The sequence below is a fragment of the Furipterus horrens genome, unplaced genomic scaffold (genome assembly GCF_987537825.1).
Source record: "Furipterus horrens unplaced genomic scaffold, mFurHor1.1.pri manual_scaffold_4, whole genome shotgun sequence".
NCBI lineage: Eukaryota > Metazoa > Chordata > Mammalia > Chiroptera > Furipteridae > Furipterus > Furipterus horrens.
Window position 1 is genome coordinate 74578216 of NW_028327174.1, and position 19788 is coordinate 74598003.

The 19788-nt window shown below is 35.0% G+C and overlaps 1 long non-coding RNA gene across 1 annotated transcript in view; it reads left to right on the forward strand.

Moving 5' to 3' along the window:
- LOC150012223 (uncharacterized) overlaps positions 1-19788 on the forward strand; it is a 140769-nt gene that overhangs the window by 117925 nt on the left and 3056 nt on the right. The gene's annotated exons all lie outside the window — the stretch shown is intronic.

Genomic DNA, 19788 nt, shown 5'->3' on the forward strand with positions numbered 1-19788 from the left:
GTGATATGCAGAAAATACAGTAAATTTAAATTCACTGTGACTAAGGATATAATTTTAAAGGTAATAGAGTAATTATAGATATTACTTTAGAGCCATTAGGAATTAATTGTGGGGCATTATGAAAAAAGTAATTTCCTGAGAATGACTTTTTATATTATTCTGAAAATACTGATTTTAGGGTATACAGAACTTAAATAGAAAATATTGCAACTATTTAGTCAAAGTTTATTTTGTATTTCCATGAGTGTTGTTGTGGACTGTATTATTTACCTGTAATTCTTCTTTCTTCCCCTACTCTATCATGATTCATTTGGGGTCTAGTATACTTCCCTGCACCACTGACTTTGGGCTTGGACATGTGAGTTCATTTGGCAATGGAATGGGGATACAAGGAGAATGTACCAGCTCTGAGATGAAATCTCAAGAGTCATTAAATACTTCTGCTCATTCTTCCTAGAGACTTTTCCTTCTGAAATGAGAAGCACTTGCCCTGGGTATTTGATAGACTAAAATGAGAAACATAGTTTTGAAGCTACTCTTCAGTGTGAAGCAGAGCTTTCTTAGCCAATCTATAGACCTGTAAGCATGAAATAAATGCTTGTTGTTTAAAGCCATGGAGATTTAAAGAATTACTCTTGTGGTAGTTATATAGCATATGTCAAAAGAAACATGACAACGACAGAGTTATTTCACTGCCTCTCAAATCTGTCTTTGCATGAGGATGACGAAGAAAAAGAAAAGAAATATAATGTGCTTTCTCAGTACTCCATGCTGCTTTAGATATGTAACACAATTATGTATATAGTATAGCTTAGCGATTCAAATCTCACTTCAATTCCCAGCTTCATCACTTAATACCTGTGTTTTCTTGGGAAAGTTACTTAATATATCAGTACCTAGCTTCCCTGTTCATAAATAGGAAAAAATAACACCCTATCTAGTTGATTCTTTTACAGTATATATAAGATTTAAAAGAAGCAGAACAAGAAAAAAGAATTGCCAGATACATAAGTACTCACCAGGTATTAGCTAGAATTATATTAATATTCTTTATCATAGATCAATAAGGCAAGTTTTATTATATAAACTTGAAGATGAAAAAAGACAGGATTATATTAACTATTCTGTGAAGTGTTAATTATGATCTCGGACACTGAAATAAACCCGGCAAGCAGGATTATTGGCCTGTAACGAACAGACACTGTGGCTCGCTCAGACCAACAGTGGAGAGCTGGAAGCCTCATCCTCTTTTTATTAGGATTTTAAAAGCTACTAGAACAGGGGATGTGACATTCCAGCCAACAACAGGAGAATTTTACAAGTGAAAGAATTCTTACAAAGTGTCATTAATATGTAAAATACAGCCAGTGTAACTCCTGGTTTAGCTAGCATCTGTCAAGGAAGCAAGGTAGACACACTAATCCTCAATGCCAGCTCCATTTTAAGACTTTATTAACAAGGAGGCAGATGGAGTACACGACAGAACCTGTTTTTCCCAGGATTCCACGACTCAGTGGCCTCGACAGCCTAAAGCTGAAGGCGGAGACAAGAGTTGCTCATCATCTCCTGAGTCATGGGATGATACGTGGGCAGAGGGGCATGAGAATACCCCTACCCAGAGATCTGTCTTCCTGCAACAATTCTGTTTTTATTCTCCCCATTTGTTTTATTTTATTTTTAATTGTATGTTATTGATAATGCTATTACAGTTGCCCCAAATTTTCCCCTTTTCCCCCACCACCCAGCACCCTACTCCCTCAGGCAACCCCCACCCCATTGTCTATGTTCATGGGTCATGCATATGTGTTCTTTGGCTACTCTATCCCTATGCTGTACTTTACATTCCCAGACTATTCTGTAACTACCAATTTGTGCTTCTTAACCTCTTCAACCTTTCACCCCCCTCACCTCCCTCCCTTCTGGCAAGTGTCAAAATGTTCTCTGTAGTAGTGATTCTGTTCTTATTCTGCTTGTTTATTTTGCTTTTAAGATTCAGTTACTGATAGATATGTACTTGTTGCCTTATATGCATTATATTGTTCATAGTTTTGATATTCTTCTTCTTAAAGAAGACTCTTTAACATTTCATATAATGCTGATTTGGTGGCGATGTACCCCTTGAGTTCTTTCATGTCTGAGAAGCTCTTTATCTGTCCTTCCATTCTAAATGATAGCTTTGCTGGGTAGAGTAATCTTGGTGGTAGGTCTTTGCTTTTCATCACTTTGAATATTTCTTGCCAACCCCTTCTTGCCTGTAAAGTTTGTTTTGAGGAATCAGCTGATAACCTTATGAGGGCTCCCTTGTATGTAACTAACCGCTTTTGTTTTTCTCTTGCTGCTTTTAAGATTCTCTCTCTGTTTAACCTTGGCATTTTCATTATCAGGTGTCTTGGAGAGGGCTTCTTTGGGTTCATCTTGTTGGGACTCTGAGCTTTCTGGGCTTGTATTTCTATTTCCTTCACCAAGATAGAGAATTTTTCTGTCATTTTCTTTTCAAAAAGGTTTACAATTTCTTGCTTTCTCTCTTCTCCTTTTGGCATCCACATTATGCAAATGTTAGAACAATTGAAGTTGTGCTAGAGGCTCCTACACTACCCTCATTTTTTTGGATTCTTTCTTCTTCGTGTTGTTCTGATTCATTGTTTTTGCTTCCTTATGTTCAAAATTGCTGATTTGATCTCGTCTTCATCCATTGTACTGTTGATTACCTGTGAATTGTTCTTCATTTTAATTAATGTATTCTTCTTTACTGATTAGTTCTTTTTTATGGTTTCCATGTCCTTTTATGCTGCTGACGTTCTCTCTGAGTTCATCTGCTCTTCACCTGAGTTTATTCAGCATCCTTATTCAGTATTTTGAACTCTGCACCCGAAAGATTATTTGTCTACATCCTGTTTACTTCTTTTTCTGAAGTTTTGTTCTGTTCTTTGATTTGGGCCATGTTTCTTTGTTTCCTCATTTTAGCAGCTTCCCTGTGTTTGTTTCTATATAGTAGGTAGAGGTGGTATGTCTCCCAGGTTTGGTATCATGTCCTAACGTAGTAGTTGTGCTGTAGGCTCCAGTGGCACATCCGTCTCTATTACCAAAGCTGGGTACTCAAGGTGTGCCCACTGTGTGGGCTGTGTACACCCTCCTACTGTAGTTGAGCCTTGATTGCTGTTGGCACATCCTAGGCCAGCCACTACCTGTGTTCTGTTCAGGGTCACACAGCATAAGCAAGTACTCTGCAGATGGCTGCTACTTGTGCTGGGCTTGGAGGTGTTCAGGAGAGGCCAAGATATGAACCAGTGCTGCTGTTAGCACTGGGTGTGAGGCAACTTAAAAAGAGGTATGGGCTCACTGAAGCCAGATGCTACATGTTTGAGAGAATTTAGGGCAATCTGAAGCATGAGCCCAGACAAGACATTTATATGGAAAAGTTACTGGAATGAGCTTGGGTGGGGTTGGGCCTCATGGAATCACCAGGGTGGGGCAAACAGTATAAGGCAGGTTGGAGGAGTCTCAGATATGGTGGCCCACCTGCTGGCATTGTGGATTTTGGGGGGTAGGGCTCAGAAAAGGAACAATGGCCTCTGCCAGCACTTCTGTCTGAGAGAAAACCACCTCTGAACTCTCCCTGACTGTGGAAAATTCAGTGCCTACCTGTGTGTCTTTATGCCTTTCAATCCACAGCCCCTGTGCTGGATTGCAGAGTGAGTGGGTATAAGTAAATCTGTGCATGGGCCCTTTAAGAGGAACTACCAGGGATTCCAGCAGTTTCTATCTTTCACAGCCTCAATCTGTGCTGTTTTTTACAACTAGGAGTTATGGAGACTTCTCCTGCTGGCATTGGAACCCTAGACTTGGGGGCCTAGTGTGGGACTGGTACCTTTTGCTCCAGAGATATCCCTCCCAATTTTTATCCCTCACGTGTATATGTGGGACCAACCTGTTCCACATCTCCACTGCTCCTACCGGTCTCAATGTAGTTTCTTTTTTAATTCCTTTCTTGAAGAACTTCCATTCAGCTTATTCCTGGCAGCTCTGAATGATGGTTGTTCTACAGTTTAGTTGTAATTTTGATGTGGTTGAGGGAGGGGCTGCTCATGTTTACCTATGCTACCATCTTGACCAGAAGTCTATATTAACTATTCTTGAGTCGTTTTAAACTCAAGTTTACTTATAAAATTTATACATATGAAACAGACTTGTGAGTTAGAATTATTTTTCCTCTATAGATCCTACATTTAAAGACTTTTAAAAAATGTCAGATTGCTTTTGGACCAAAGTAAGTAATTATATTAATATGTCTAAAATACGTTGAAAAGTTTTTAAGTGATAAGAAATAATTCCTATGAGAAAAAGTAAAAGGAAATAATGTTTAATTTGGGGAGAAAGGGGGAAAAGAAAAATGTAGATTTTTTCTGATTATATAAAAAACTTTAAAGAAATGTATCTTTTTTAAACATTTAAAGGTGAAGAGTATCATAAACACCAGTATGCTCATAACCCAACTTTAACAATTATCAATATTTTCAATGCATTTTCCTTTTCCTTTTTTAAGGATTTTATTTATTTATTTTTTAGAGAGAGGGGAAGGGAGGTAGAAAAAAAAGGGAGAGAAAGATCAATGTGTGGTTACCTCTTGTGCACCCCCAACTAGGGACCTGGTCAGCAATACAGGCATGTGTCCTGACTGGGAATCAAACTGTTGACCCTTTGGTTCACAGGCTGGCACTCAATCCACTGAGCCACACCAGCCAGGTCAACATATTTTAAAATCTAGACGCCAATAGCAAGATGTGATAAGCCAAGTTAATTCCACTTAGTTGTATAAAAAAGGAATTTAGTTACCTATTGATATGTAATAAATTGCTTCAAACCTTTGTGACATAAAACACCAAACATTTATTATCTCACAATTTGTCTGTGCTTAAAATCTGAGCACAGCTTAGCTGGGTGACCCCTGTCTAAGGTCTCTCCTAAAATTTCAGGTGCCTGTCAGTTGTGATCTCATCTGAAGGCTCAAGTTGGGGAAGATTTACTGCTAACCTCAGTGAACTGCTTGTTGGTTGGATTCAGTTTCTCACAGGATTCAATAGCATGATGGTTTGTTAGCAGAAGACTCCTCATTTCAGTTGACAGGATTTAGTCCCTTAATGTTTATGGGCCATATATATATATATATATATATATTTTTTTTTTTTTTTTTTTGAGGAGAAATTTTACTCTTACCATTTACAATAGCATGGGTGAACCTAGAAGATTTTTTGCTGAGTGAAATAAGTCAGACAGAGAAAGACAAGTACCATATAAATTCACTTATATGTGGAACCTAAGGAACAAAATAGAGACCTTTATTTTCTTGCCATCCGGCCCTATCCATAAGACAGCTCACAGTGTGGCCATTGGCTTCCTTTAGAACAAATGAGTGAGAGAAAAATAGAAAACAAGTATCCAAGGTGGAGGCCATAGCCTTTTCTACAATCTAATATTAGAAATGACAGTATCATTACTTTTGCTGTATTTATTCTGTTTGTTAGAAATAAGTCAATAAGTCTAGCCCTCACTCAAGGGACATGCGGTTATGGATACCAGGCAGCAGGATATTGGCAGCCATCTTGGAGGCTGCCTCTCACAGGTTTGGTATAACCTTAAAGCTGTAGATGCCTAAGACACCAGTTCTGTGAATACAGGAAATAGGCATCAATGAAAATTTTTCTCCCACTTACATAACAACTGTATGTTTAACAGGTTTCAGAAGGGCTGGTTGTGGAATCCACATTCACAAGATCTTTATGAAGATATCATAGATCTTAAATCAACTGTACTAGTGTTTTTCAACCAGGGGTCCATGAAATACTTGGATGTTAAGAAATATTTTCAGGATTCTCTGCTTTTAGAAACATGTAGCTAATATCATAGTTTATAATATCTATTCTTTTGTAGGCCTCTTAAACATGTTAATCTAAAAATATTTGTTAAAAGAATGAATAAGTGAATGAAACTTACTTGTTTGCCTGTTGTGCATGCTGATATGATGGGAATCATTTATGATTCTTAGCTGACATTAGTTATCTGAAAAAGGAGGTGGTTCTTGAATAAAAATAAATTCTGTTGCTATGCACTCTCTTACATATTTTCCATGCATTGAAATATCTAGTAATTGACTTTGCATTTAGAAAACTCTTTTTCCCTAATATATACACTAATACTCTATTTGTATTCTTGTAAGTTCCCTTTCAAATGATATTGAGATTTTGGTTGCATTTGAACAGCATGAAGAATATCTAAGAATTATGAATGGGTAAGTTTTATATTTAGACCTCAGTTATGTTTTCCCAGTGATTGATGATATTGTGAAGTTAAAATTTTACTTTCCAGTGAAAAATCAATTTAGAGATCATTATAGAAACATGGGCACAGTACCTGTGTAATGTTGTTTTTCTGTAGTTTCCACAAACCATTCAGTGGCATAAAGTTTGAGTATGTCCTAAAATTATAGTCTTTGGAGAGGCTTAACCAACTGGGAACAATGTCGTAGTGTCAAGTAATGCAGATGTCTTCAAATCTGCAAGCTTATTACTCCAGAATAAATATTTTATTTGGGAAGCTTCCAGAAATAATAAGCTTCAAGTACTCAATGCATTTTCCAACTTAAAATGTTCCCAAAGTGTGTGAAGCCAAAGAACTTACATGCACAATACATGGACATGAAGTAAAGTGAGTGTATTATTGGAGGGAAGGGGAGTCCCAGGTGGAGGGGGACAAAGGGAAAAATTGGGACAACTGTAACAGCATCATCAGTAAAATACACTTTAAAATAGAAAAATAATTGTTCCCAAAGTGTGTCTATGTTGAGATGAAACTAAGTAATTCTTTATTGTTTCCTGGATATTTGACAATATCAAAGCAAAATGTATATGTATCACATTTCATAAACTAAAATTAAATTAGCATTAATTTTTATATGAAAGTTGTAATATTTTAGCACTAATAATTTTATTTGTAAAGCCATATTCTTTAGTGTGAATTAGTTCATTTAAAAATTACTTGAAGTTCATTCCAGCATTATTTACAATCACCAAGATATGGAAGCAATCCAAGTGTCCATCAGTAGATAAGTGGGTAAAACAGCTATAGGACATTTACACAATGGAATACTACTTGACCATAAAAGAAAATATGAAAATTTTACCCTTAGGGACAGTACAGATGGACCTGGATAATATTATGCTAAGTGAAATAAGCCAGGCAGAGGAAGACAAATACCAAATAATTTCACTCATGTGGAATCTAATGAACAAACTGAACTAACAAGGAAAATGGGGACAGACTCAGACGGAGAGCAGATGACAACTAAGCGTGGGGGAAGGTTAGGGGATTGGAGGTACGGAGCAAAAAGGAAAATGGATTCAGGGACATGGACAACAGTATGGTGATTGCTGGGGAGAGGGGAGTATAAGGGGACTAAATGATAATGGGAAAAAATACTATAAAGATTAAATTAAAAAGATAAAATTCAGAGTCACACCAAAAAAAAAGTTCTTGAAGCTGAGTCAATCAAGGGTTTTACTAGTAGGATTAATAGTTGCATTTATAATTATCATAAAAGAATATTTAATAAGCAAAATCTCAAATCTCTGTAGTTATGATAAAACATTTTATGTTTTTTATTCATCTTTTTTCAAGACTGTTTCTCTTTGGTTGCATCCACATTTCACTAACATGTGTTTAAGAACAAAACAACATTTATTTGATCAACTAATCTCCTTGCTTACATAATGATAAAGAATCCACGATTTTTTTTAAAAAAAGGTTCTGGAAATCAGCAGCGTTCTCCATCGCATATATTCACAGACTGAGAGTGCCTAAAAAACTGTTCTGAAGATGACAAAAAGGAAGTGAATTTAATACCTCCGAGGGGGAAATAAATCTAGTGAAAAGCATGCAATGTGAAGGAAAACTTGTGAAGAAATAACGTTAAAATATCCAGAGGTGAGAACAGAGAGAAAATTGTATGTGACCTTGAATTACCCATCCATTTGTAGCAAGGCTGAACAAAATGCCATTGAGATTTCCCACTGGATGCAACTCCATCCTCTTACCTACTAGGGAGATGACAGACTTTCTACTTAGATCACCCTTGTGAGAAAAGCCCTAAAGTATTAAAGTCAGTCCTGGCCAACTCAATACTAAAGAACTAGAAAGACTGAAGGGGGTTTTGAGTAAAACAACATATGATAGAAAATATCACCGGTTCATAGGGCTGAAAGGAACCCAGAAAGGTCATTTAATCTCCCAGCCTGCCTCTGAGCATGATTGCATTTGAACTACTGAATATCCTTTGAGAAAGGAAATGGTACAGGAGTTCTACTGTTTTACTATTTCACATATGCATTTGGAAGACTTAAGCTAAACTCAAAAGACTAAACTTTTTTTTTGTCTTTTTAAAAATTGCAGTGGAGTGCACAAATTTTAAGTTTAAAGCTTCATGAATTTGTACAAATAAATGTACTAGTGAGATTATATCTCAGATCTGAATATATGTTCTCAGCAATCCCCTAAAAGTCAATCCCTGCCCAGACACACTGATTAACTACAGTTCTTATTTCTATGCCTATTAATTAGTTTTCCTGTTTCTGAACTGCATATATATGTAATTATATATGTTTGTTTTTGTTTCTTGGCTTTTTTTGTTGTTGTTGTTCAATATTATATAATTCAGCCTTGAATAAAGAAATTTGGTTTTTGTTGTTCTATGATATTTCATTGTATGAATATAGCACAATTTATCCAATCCACTGTTCATGAATATTTGTTTTCTTTCCCATTTTGTCTATTATGAATAAAGTCTTTTTGAGCATTCCTGTATAGGTATTTTGGTAAAAGTATATATGCATTTATGTTGGGGAAATACCTATGAATCTAGATCATAGAGTACGTGTATGATTGCCTTCATCAGTATCACCAAATTCATACTCAGTTTCTGTTCTTTCATAATATTTGCACTACTTGGAACTGTAAGACAGTTAAATTGTAATCATTCTGGTAATGTGTAATGATATCACGCTGAGGTTCTAATTTGCACTTTCTTGATGTCTAATCATGTTGAGTACCCTTTCATATCCTTTTAAAATACCTATTCATGACTTCTGTTTTAATTGTGAATTAAGAAAATTGCATATGTATATATGTGCATGTGCAGTGTGCCTGTGTAACTTTTTAGGTCTGAGTCTGTCTTTGCTACAGGGCGTGCAAGTTTGCCTTGGAGATTATTTCATTAGAGCCAATTAAAGAAAAAGAAGAAAAGAGAAGTGAAAAGTGAATGTAGGATTGTGTGAAGTTGCATTTATGGGGGAGGCCTAAAGAGTTGTACATCACTTCTACACAGATTCTATTGGTCAACATTAAATTTGGCTACAGATACATGTAATCCTATTCATTAGCCATGATGCAGAGACTATAAATTTATTTGAACTTGCTTAGTCTCTTGTACATAATAAAAAGTATTCTACAGAAAAGCTTTTAGCAAGCAAGGCACCTCAGTGTCTTTTTTTTCTTTTTCTTTTATTTCTTTATTTTTTATTGTTTTTCTCTTACATTTGTCCCATTTTTCCCCCATTGCTCCCCCCCATCAGTGTCTTAATTCAGTCAATCTAACTTGGTAATAAATGCTTAGATTGTCCCTATTAGAATCCAAAACAATGTCTATGCTTACCATTCATTTCTTATTTTGATTATATATTAATATATATTAATGAATTTATTCCATCTAACATTTTGTTATATTAAGTTCATTTTATGCAAGTTCTTGTTATATTAATTTCTCAGTCTTTTATAGACTCCCAGAGTTGAAAAAGAACACAGAGGTCATCAGGTCCAATCCTATCCAATACATAAATCCCCCCAATCTGGTTAAACTCATTTTTTAATTCCAAAGCTGTTCTCCAAGCTTCTAGTCATTTCATCAACAAACTTAATTAACAGGGACTCTATTGAATCTATGGACGCGTGAGGCCAGCTTTACAAAATTAGTAAATATATAACTTGGCTGACTGCACAGTGAAGTGAAAGATGTGGAAGTAATGTGCATTACTGTAATTCCTTCCATAACATTACTGAGCAATATTAGGTAATCTTAAATTTACTTTGTTGTGAAAGAAAGTCTGCCTAGTTACAACAACATGCTATTAGGAGATCAAAATTAATATATTGTGCTTGGATCTTAAAATGTGCTAGGTGGGCTAATGAACAGATGAACCATGCAAAGTAAAGAACACCTAATTCAGTAGATTTGTGAAATTTTTCTTGAAAAATGTACCATTTTTGGAAAAGTTACTATGAGTACGGACAGTCAGTGGCCAAGCTGCCTCTCTTAGATGACACTGTTATATAAACTGTAATATGAAAAAAATATTCCCTGGGCTTATGCTCACAGACATTTGGTCTTAAGCAGTGGGTTCAAATTTCAATCTCAGCAAAAGGAAAATTAAAGGTTTTAATAAGTGTTACATAACATTTGAAATTTAACTAGGGTACCAAAGATATCATTGAAAATATCTGATCTCCAGTTGTATGGTAGATAGGGTAACTCAATTCAATGAATATGTGTTTTTTTATGGTTAGTGTCATGATGACAGATTTCACAGGTCATGCCGCATCCAGTGAAGATTATTGACCGATCAATTGCATGTGAAAACTTGTTTCCCTACAGAGGCACGACGAGACCCATACTATAATTGATAATATCTGTTATGTTATGATTATGAAAAAATAATCTCTGCAACTGTTAAGTTTTGTATTTGTAAGTGAACATTTATGGCTTCAAAGTGGCTTTTGCAGACACAACATATTTTTCAGAGGTCACCTTTGGTTCTTAAAATTTATATTTTATTTATTAATGAAGCTAGAGTTCTGTAGGAATTTAAGCTTAGTTTACAGATATTGTTATTTTGTTTGTAAGTAAAACAAGTGTGAACAATAACATTTAGGAGGACTTTTGATTAATATGTGGCCCCTTTCATAAATCTGGAAATTTAAATGCCTTTAAATTGTAAAGGTAAACTCTAAAATATTAAATTTTTTATTTATGTTTTCCAATTACCTATGACATCATTTTTCTAACTCATTGCAATTAAGTTAGGAGTCTCCGCAGGGAATTTTTTAGGGTTACCTTCTTCGGAAACTAATATTGCTTATCAACCAGAGATTGAATTCAGAGATGCACCCTGAAAATGATCAGAACCAGGGTGATTTTTTTTTTTTTTTTTGCATTCTTCTGACTGCTCTGATGAAACTTCTTCTTATAGACATTCATCACAGGCTTCAAGATTTAAATAGAACATTGGTCAGGTAGCAGAAAAAGAGGACTTGAGCTGTATCATTATCTGATTTACAAGTCAGATAAGAGTCTGTTACCCTCAATGATGTGACTGTGTCATTGACTAGATATAACTATTGTGTTTCCTAAGTAATTCAACTCTGAATTCTGTTTACATTTTCTTTCATATCTGTTATGACCATAATTTCCACAGATAATAAATCATCTTCCTGAATTTTAAATATTTTTCATTGATATATATGTGTCTTATAATCAGTTTTTGAAGTCATGCTACTGACACATAAATTATTTATTATGTATTAATTTTATATGTAACCATCTGATTTATTTATTTAATATCCTATGTACCAAGGTTGTTGTAAGGTGAGGTAGAGAGTGAGGCTACAGAAATGAAGACACTATATTGATCACCAAACACCTCCCAGTTACTATTCTTAGATTTTCCTGCTATTTCATCTCTTATGTTCCAGGTATATTTTGCAATGAACTTTCTTAAAGTAGTATGAGTTTTCTATTTAATAGCAGTAACAGTTAGAACACATTCAGAAAATATACTCACATCTTCCCTGTCTATTGAGGGAAAGCATTATATCACTGCACAATTTTAAAAAGACCAAAGCAGACCAAGGGAATGAATGTGTTGTACGCAGCCAGTTCTCCAGTGGCCTCCCTTAGTATAGGGGCAGATTTCAGAGCACCTAGAGTTATGCTTCTCAAATTAGAGTACTGTCCAGATAACAGCTCATGGAAATTTTCCAATAAGTTTTTACAGTTGTACGATAATCAAAATTCAGCTAGATGCCAATTCTTCCTAAATATCTGGGAGAAAATGGATTTGAATATGTGTACTTTGAAGAAGTATGCTAATGTATGATCATATGTAAAACCAGTAGAATCCCAGTTTATTGTTTCAGCCAATCTAATAGATATTTTTGAAAGTGAGATCTTTGGTGATACTAGGAAATTCCACGTTATAGTTTATTGAGGTGAACAGGGTGCCCTAATCTAGAGTAAGCATAGTTTACCAATTTATAGCATGGATGAGCTGTAATGATTTTTTGTTATGCAAGATTACACTAAAGATATCTTTTGAAAATTTTATTTATCACTCGATGAAACATTTTAATTCTTGTTTTTACTTTAATTACTAAAAACACATGGCTCAAAAATCCATTAATCTTCCTGCAATATTATTGTATCAGATCTTTTGGCTACATGTTGTATTGCTTAGTTCCACTCTCTTAGTAAGACTACCAAACAATTCAAGATTTGTGATTTAGCTGCACCCATAATTTACCATTTTAAAACACATTATTTAAAGAGCGTATGTTAACTTGAAACAATACTTCAGAAATTAAAAAATCAAGAAACATGGGTATGAAAGTGAATCTAAAATATGTAACAATACAAAAAGTCCAAAGGAATATTAAATTATTAAGAACATAGCAAAGAAGATGCTATCAACATTCCAATCATAACCTGCGACTTGATGGTAGGTGGCAATATACAGACAAGAAAGAATAAGATCTGTTTATGTATTTGATTACAATATGAATACCAAAGAGAAAATAAGTTGTCCACCTGAGCAAAAATTATATAAATTCATGTCTTTTTGTAGTGCCTACTTGATAATTATTGACAGGTTAAATAAAAATCACCAGAAGATTTTATAGATAAAAACAGAAGTATGTATTTTGTAAGACAAACTAAAATAACTTAAAACAACATAAAAATTGCTTAAAACTGATTTCAAGACCAGCTTTAGAACTACATAACAAGGGTAAATGCTAGACTACTATGTAAGCTTATCTTCTTAGGTAATAATTATTGTAATTATATTTAACCTGTTGTAGATATGAGAAAATATATTTGGGTCACAAATAGGCAGCAAAACTGAAATAAAAAGTTTTTATTAAAAAAGGCTGGCTAATTACAATGTAAATATGATAAAGGCCTGTGGTTTCAAATGGTTGAGAGACTATGGTGAATCTGAAACTTTATTTGATAGTTGGATCACCTATTAATATGAATTAGTCATTCATTTTATTTGCCTTCAATATATCCGTGTTTCTGTGATAATGTTTGTGAATCATGAAAATTTAAAGAATGATGGTTGCTAAATTACTTGGTGAAAAAAACAATAAATAAAGATGATATACTGATTTTTTAAAAAGCTTATTTTATGAGAAAAAGTGAAGTCAAACTTTAAAAAAGATTGGGAATGGTAAACCACAACAAGACCTTTATTTTTCTTCAAAATTACCTGGCTATCCTTGTCTTTCTGAATCTTCATATCATTTTAAAAATCATTTTTAAGTGCCATGAAAAATGGACTTTTAAGTGATATTTCATTAAAATTATATATAAGTTTAGGAGAAATTTCTATCTTTACATTATTGAGCCTTCCAATCTAGGGAAATACCTCCTATTCTTTTTACATTTTTTTACCATCTCTCAATAATATTTTGTAGTTTCGTATGTAGACTTATTTTCTATATTTTCCTCTCTTTTTATTCTCCATTCTTGATCTGAATATATTCTATTAACTTACCTATTTTCCAACTAGTACTGTCTTTAGCTATGTCTAATCTGCTGTCAAATCCAGTGAATTTCTTATTTATTATATTTAATGTATTCTTTAGTTCTAGATTTCCATGGTTTTCAGAATAATTCTTCTCTATAGATCCTGATTACATGCCTATATTAACCCCAATTTTCTTTACTATATTAATCTTAATTCCTTCAGTGTCCATACCTGATATTTCTAATATTAGAATTTCTTTCAGTGTTCTCTTATACTCCTAATTGTAGTAACCCAGTGTGTCAAATGTGCTGTGGGCTATTGCTGTGTTAGATAATTTTTGTGCCTGCTGAATACTGTATATGAAAAATTATTAATATAATTTGAATCTTTGAAAATGTTATTTGTCTTCATTGAAGATATCCTTTTGCCTCTGGCAGGAGTTTGACTAGGAGGAGGAGATCATTTAAACCAACCACAGGTTAAACTGAATTTCTGTCATTGTGAAGACTGCTTCCAATTTTCCATTAATTCTTTGCTCTTGATTTTCAAGCATCTCAACTAAAAATTTAAGAATTTGGCCAAGATCTTTCCTAATTGATAGACTCTGACTACATTTCTTTTTTCTTTCTAGACTCTTGAAACTGCTAAATACTATTCAGTAGCTTGTCCATCACTAAGAAACTGTTAAATGCTTCCAGGACAAAAGATGTACTAAATGCCAGACTGACCCTTTGCACTTCTCTCAGGAACATGTCTACAAGTTTAAATACCTTGGTAGCTCCCCCTCTCTTTAAACTGATGTTTTTAATATATGTTAGCCAGCTTTTCATGTTGTTATAAGTGAAAGGATTGGTTTAATGTCAGCTAATGCATTATTGCCAGAATTAAAAGGGGACACTCTTACACCTTTATTTGAAAAGCAAACAAACAAAAACTTCAGAGTGTTTCTATGAAATTGTCAACATCACTAATCAATGGATCCTAAACATTCTTAGCAACGTAATCCCCTAACAAGAAGATGCACATAAAGTTTTCTGTGGTACACAATGTTTTTGATAGTACTCTAAGTATTTTTTCATTGTGATCACATTAACTGGCTCATCAAATGGTAAAACCATTTTATGGTTAACTTTTCATGTGCTATTTTTGGTTGTGTTAAAGATAACATTGATTTAAGAAATAATGTTATATATCACAATTTAAAGAAATATGCTATTATTTTTAAAATGCCATTATGTTAATAATATAACTCTATGAATTATAAAGCATGGTTTCACACAAAAAGGAAGTTTTTAAAATTAGTTTTTCCCGCATTTGGTGCAGGATGCTGTGCTTGCTGTTAGAGCGGATGTGCTGGTGACTGAGGAGAAGAACCACACAGTGGAACCTGGCCACCAACAGCTCCCTAGTTTTAATGAGTTACAGTCAGGCCCAAAGAAAGTTACAGAATTCCGGCCAAGATGGAGGCCTAGATAGACATGCTGCGTCTCCCTCCACAACTAAGAACGAATACAAGTACCTCCAAACTAAAGATAACCAGAAGGTCCAGAAAAATTGAGCTGCATAGAAGTCCAGCAAACAAAGATATAAAGAAGAAATACTCATCCAGACAGGTAGGAGGGATGGAGCCCCAGGCAGAGAGGACACGGTGTGGTGACAGCAGGAGTGGCGGCAATGGCAGGCTGGTGGAAAGCACAGTCAAATGTTTTAAAAAGTTGTGAGGGACAACTGGGTAGCACTCCCAGCACCAGGGAAAATAAAGCCCCATTGCTTTTGACTGTGCAAACCAGTGGGGTTGGGGTGGAGGCAGAAACTGCCAGTCTCTCAGCAGAGTCCACTTGTTTAAAGGGGCCCAACAGTCCTAGGACATTCTCAGACCCGCCCACTCTGGAATGACAGCCAGGGAAACAGCCAGAGAGGCACCAGTCCCATACAAAGTGGGAGGAGTACCTGGAAAAGGGGTGAGTGCTGAGCAAGTAACATTGTTGCATCTCAGACGCTTCCCCCACAAATAGTGCCACAACATGGTGAAACGGGTTGCCCTCTACTGATGGATACCTAAGGCTGCGCCCCTTAAAATGTAACCGCAGTGACAGCTCTACCTAAGACACAGAGGCAAACAAACACAGGAACCTGTCAAGATGAGGAGACAGAGAAGTATGGCCCAAAAGAGGGAATGGATCAAGATTCCAGTGGGAGAACTAAGCGATGAGGAGATAGCCAACCTAACAGGTGAGAAGATAGCCAACCTAACAGACACAGAGTTCAAAACACTGGTGATAAAGATGCTCATAGGCTTGGTAGTTATGCTTGAGTATTGCAAACACATAAGGGAAGAAGTGAGGGCTATGCTAAATGAAATGAAGGAAAGTCCACACAAAACCAATGGTGAAGGGAAGGAAACTGGGGTTCAAATCAATGATTTGGAACATAAGGAAGAAAACAACAGTCAACCAGTACAGAACGAGGAAACAAGAATTGAAAAAAATAAGGAGAAGCTTAGGAACCTCTGGAACAACTTTAAACATGCCGACATGAAAACCATAGGGGTGCCAGAAGGAGTAGAGGAAGGGCAAGAAATTGAAAACTTATGTGAAAAAATAAGGAAAACTCTCCAAGTCTGCCAAAGGAAATAGACATACAAGGCCAGGAAGCACAAAGTGTCCCAAACAAGCTATACCCAAAAATGACGACACCAAAACACATCACAATTAAAATGCGAAAAAATTCAAGATAAAGAGAGAATCTTAAAAGCAGCAAGAGAGGAGCAGAGAGTTGCCTACAAAGGGGGGCCTATAAGACTATCAGCTGATTTCTCAAAAGACACTTTGCAGGCAAGAAGGGACTGGCAAGAAGTGTTCAAGGTGGTGAAAAGCAAGGACTTACTACCAAGATTACTCTATCCAGCAAAGCTATCATTTAGAATGGAAGGCAGATAAAAAAATGATTCCAAGACAAGGTAAAGCTAAAGGAGTTCATCATCACCAAGCTATTATGATATGAAATGTCAAAGGAACTTACTTAAGAAAAAGAAGATCGAAATTATGAACATTAAAATGACAACAAACTCACAACTATCAACAACTGAATCTAAAAAATAAGAACGAAATCCAACGAAGCAAACCGGAATAGGAAAAGAATCACAGGTATGGGGGTCATTTGCACGGTTATCACCTGGGAGGGGGAAGTGGGAGAAATGGGGAAATTGTGCAGGGATTAAGAAGCATAATTGCTTGGTACAAAATAGAGAGGGGGAAGTTAAGAATAATATAGGAAAGGGTAAAGCCAAAGAACTTATATGCATGACCCATGGACATGAACTAAGGGGGGTGGGATTGCTGGAAGGAAGGGGGTTACTGGGCAGAAGGGAGCAAAGGGATAAAAACTGGGAGTACTGTATCAACATAATCAATAAAATATACTTTTTAAAAAAGAACAATTTTAAAATTAAACTTGGAATTTCAAAATATTGAAAAATGAAGAAAAAATTTTCTATCTTAAAAATCTGATACATAATGTGGATTTTTCTCAATTAACCATAATTTTGGAGTTAACAGATATAATATAAAACATAATTAACAAAGCTAAGAATTTAAAACACTTATTTTACAATAATATAAAATCCTCATTTTATTTTTTAAATTTATTTATTTTCAGAGAGAGGGGAGGAAAGGAAGAGAAAAATCAATATGGGGTTGCCTCTCCTGTTCCCCCAATAGGGACCTGGCCCACAACCCAGGCATGTACCCTGACTGGGAATCAAACCGGTGACCCTTTGGTTCACAGGCTGGTGCTCAATCTACTGAGCGACACCAGCCAGGGCCTTGTTTTAAAATAAACATACACATATTATAATAGCATACACAAATTTTTAAACATGACACACCAAAGTTTTTAGTTTTGTGAAGGGTTTAAGAATGACTGATTTTGAGTTATGGGTAAATTTTGCTTCCTTTTAGTAATTCTTTAATGTAGCGATCCTTTAATTGTGGCTTGTTAAAGATTATTATACACCCTGATAAGTGAAAATTTGCCTGAATGAGTCAGAGGGAGAGCATGGTAAGCATATATATTAATTTTAGTTTCTGATTTTCATTAATTCAACAAGTCTTTATCACCACTGTACCAAGTAATATAATGAACACTGAAATTACAATTCTTGTTATACTACCTGGTGCTGATGGTTAAGCAATGCATGGTTTTTGCCATCAAGGTATGTAACAAATAATAACAGGAGAATACAGATGTAATGATGTCATTTCAAAAGTCATACCATAAAAGATAAAATGACAAAGAAAGCATGCTGGTAAAAATAGCATTAGAGGTACAATCACAAGCCAGCTTAAGTGTTGTAACCATGTCAAGGGATTGAGACTTTACTAGGCAGGTTTATTGGGACGATTTAGGAAGTGTAGCAAAAGATGGTCATGAATACAATGAGATATGCTGGTGTTTTCCAAGATCTATAGATAATGGAATTTCACTCAAGGAGCAACAGGCTTTTGTTCAAAGAAAAATATTGCCAAAAACTGTGTCATCATCATCATCTTTGGTTTCATTATAAGAGCTAACATTTATCAAGGGTTTAATAAGTGCTAGGTATTGTTCAATGTTCTTTAACATGTTTTAACTCATTTGTTCTCTATAACAGTCCTGTGGAAAATCCCATCTCCCTTTGTGTATTATCCCATTTAAGAGAGGAAGAACATGTTGTATTTTATAGTTATAAAATAATACCATTTATTTAAAATATTTTATTAAAGGGATCAATTATTTTAATAGCATACAGTCTTGTAATGAAATGCATTGTTAGGAAAATTTGGAAACATATGTTTATGATTTGGATATGTAGGGCTTTTTGCTTGCATTGCCTTCTTCCATTTGTCAGATTATTCTGTTATGTAGATTGCTTTGTTTGGAGTCTATCAAGTTATAGCATATGCTTGATATTTGAGAAGCTTATATTGGTATCATTCTTTTATTTGAACTTGGTTATTCCATAGACCACATTATAGTCCCTTCTTATGGTTGGTTTCTGTCAGAATTCTCTACATGAAATAAAAAAGGCAGCTTCTTTTTTAAACCACAACAAAACTGTCCTAAAACCTTTATGAAGAATTCTGATTCAGCGTTTAATTCTTATTTGTTCTCAGGTTGAATTTTTTCACAGAAAAGCAATTACTTTATTCTTCCTAAACTCCATCTAAGAGCATACATTTTCCCACTTTCTGAAGCCCGATCTTAATTTACACAATAAAAATGCCAATTTTGCTTTGTCTGCAATGAATGGAGCAAAGAAGGTAATCTGTTTAATGCCTTGATTCAAATCATTGAGATTTCCTGAAGCTTTTATTCTCCCTTTGGAAATCTTTGAGTTTGGGAAAGAAGTTCTACACTTCTGCTTAGCAGAAACTCCTGCAAATTCTCATGTATTGTGTTTAGACTGTGAAAGGTAGAGGCTGTGCCATTCTTGATGTAAATGAACACACTCTCTTACTTGCACGGTAAAATATATCACCAAAGATTGGCGCTATATCAATGTCAGGGACTGAAAAGGACAGGAATGTAAATAAAATTAGGGAAGTCATAACTGAGCTCCCAACCTCAGGACTCTGGTCAGTAAAGCTCTTTAATTTCTATGTTTAGAAGAGTCGTGGTAACATTGAGGAGAAATAAATGTGTGCTCTAAATTGCCACTTCCTAATCCAGGGAGTGACACCTGTTTCATATTTTGACTTGGCCTAAAGGATTTGTTTTGAGGACAGGTTTTCACTCATTATGTGTGCTTTAAATGGGAACCAGCAATCATTACTTGTTTTGATCAGAGCCATTGAATTTTAAATATACATACAATCATCTTTTTAAATAACATGATGTTGCCAGCATTTTCTACATAGGGTTGGTGACATTGACATTAATGGTGGCTGTGATGACATAGACT